The following is a 2697-nucleotide window of genomic DNA, read 5'->3' as shown; positions in this document are numbered from 1 at the left end:
ATATCCACATTATATATATCCATATTATATATGTATCCCCATTGTATATATATATCCACATTACATGTATATCCACATAATTTATATATATACATATACATATATATACACACACACACATAATTTTAAGGTAAACTTCATCCTCTATTACAATCCTCAGAAGGCCCTCCAGAACATTTAGAATAAAAACTAAAGTTCCCATCAAGAATGAGAAATATCTCATTTGAGAGCCTTTGAATTTTGCTCTTTCTTCTGACTGCAGTATTCCATTTCTAAATGTTCATTTAGTTAATTTTATTCAGTAATCTTTCAGATGTCACTTTCAGAGAGTCCCTCTCTGACCACTTTACCCAGATTATCACCATCCACCACTCTCTACAGCCTTATCCTGTGTGATGGTTAATTTTATGTGTCAACTTGACTGGGCTAGGAAGTGCTCAAATAGTTGGTAAAACATTATTCCTGGATGTATCTGTGAAGGGGTTTCTGGGAGAGATTAGCATTTGAATTGGTAGACTGAGTAAAGAAGATCACCCTTAGCAATATGGATGGGCATCATCCAATCCACTGATGTCCCAAATAGAACAAAATGGGGGAGGAACAGTGAATTCCGTTTGAGCTGGGACATCCATCTTATCTTGCCGTAGGACTTCAGAGCTCCAGGTTCTTGGGCCTTTGGACTCAGACTGGGACTTAGACCACTGGCCTTTCTGGTCTTCCAGCTTGCAGATGGCAGTTCTTGGCCTCCAGAATGACATGATGAGCCAATTCATATAATAAATCTGTCTATGTATCTATCTCCCTCCCTCCCTCCCTATCTATCTTCTATTGGTTCTGTTTCTTTGGAGAACCCTACTACACCCTGTTTGATTTTTTATATTACATTTATCTCTATGAGATGTTTTATGTGTATTTATTTCCCTTCTTCTTTTCTTTTCTTTTTCTCTCAGCAGGGTCTCACTCTGTCACCTAGGCTGGAGTGCAGGGGTGCAATCTCAGGTCACTACAGCCTTGACCTCCCAGGTTCAAGCAATCCTCCCACCTCAGCCTCCCAAGTGGCTGGGACTACAGGCATGCACCACCACGCCTGGCTACTTTCCGTAGAGACAAGGTTTCACCATGTTGCCCAAGCTGGTCTTGAACTCCTGAGTGTAAAAAATCTGCCTGCCTTAGCCTCCCAAAGTGCTGAGATTACAGGCGTGAGCCACCACGCTTGGCCACTCCCTCTCCTTTTCTAAGCTAAATGTTCTATGAAAACCAAGACTTAGTCTGTTTAATTAGCTCCTGAGATCCCAGTACCTAGAAAGTGCAGAGCACAAAGTAGATGCTCAAAAAGTATTTACTGAATGAATTATTAATAACTGAGGAAGAGAAGCTTCTATAAATTATCAGATTTGTTAATATTCTATAGCATTTCTCTCAAATTTTAAAAATCAAAACCCCTTCTATCCTTATTTCCTTTTATAACCAGTGCAAAGCTGTCCCTGATAGAAGTGGTCTCTCCTTCACAAAAAGTTCTAGCTCACTTCTTCCTAATAAATAGAATGTATCACACCATTTCCAATACTATAATACATGTCTTTTAATCATTTCTATTATAATTACATACAAAGCAAAGGCTATGTGTCATTTACTTTTAACATTATATGTGCCAGTCAGTGTGTTAATTATCTCCTTTATCTCATTGTGTCTTAATATGCATCACAGCATTTAAAATATAATAGAAACTCAAATATTTGAGTAAATAGATTAATGAATTTATCCTGTAAATTAACAAAGCAGGTAAGCCAACCTGCAGTTTGAGATGCCTTAGGGGACACTGGTTCATTGGAAGAGCTATGATGTCCTGGACAAACAAAAAAGGAGATTTAAGTCTTCCATGTCACTGAAAGAAAATCAATGAGCTAGATTTTCTCTATTATAAAATTCATTGATTAATATGCATGCTTTATAAAAATAGCAATATATTAGGGTCAGAAATCATGTACATGAATACCTGCTTTTCCACATTTTGGTTATGTAACCTGGCACTTCCTGGTGCATATCTTCTCATCTGTAAAAAGGAAACTATACTATCAAACTCAAATAAACTTTTGTGAGTATTAAAGGATGACTTTATACAATTGCCCAACGCCATGGGCATCACACAGTTGATACCCAACATAAAGGCATACCTTGGAGATATTGCATGTTTGGTTGCAGACCACCACAATAAAACAAATATCACAGTAAAGGAAGTCACATAAGCTTTTTGATTTCCTAGTGCATATAAAAGTTATGTTTACACTATACTGTAGTCTCTTAAGTGTGTAATAGCATTATATTTAAAATGTATGCACTTTATTTAAAAATATTGCAAAAAAATGCTAACAATCATTTGGTCTTTCAGCAAGTTGTAATCTTGCTGGTGGTGAGAGGTCTTGTCTCGATGTTGATTGCTGTTGATCGATCAGGGTTGTGGTTGCTGAAGGTTGGGGGATTGGCTACGGTAGTTTCTTAAAATAGGACAACAATGAAGTTTGCCATATCAATTGACTCTTCCTTTCACAAAAGATTTCTCTGTAGCATGTGATACTATTTGATAGCATTTTACCCACAATATAACTTCTTTCAAAATTTAAGTCAATCTTTTCGAATCCTGCCACTGTTTTGTTAACTACGTTTCTGTAATATTCTAAATCTTTTTTTTTTTTTTTT

The sequence above is a fragment of the Rhinopithecus bieti genome, unplaced genomic scaffold (genome assembly GCF_001698545.2).
Source record: "Rhinopithecus bieti isolate Rb0 unplaced genomic scaffold, ASM169854v2 scaffold_15129, whole genome shotgun sequence".
Lineage (NCBI taxonomy): Eukaryota > Metazoa > Chordata > Mammalia > Primates > Cercopithecidae > Rhinopithecus > Rhinopithecus bieti.
Note: the sequence above shows the minus strand (reverse complement) of the source record.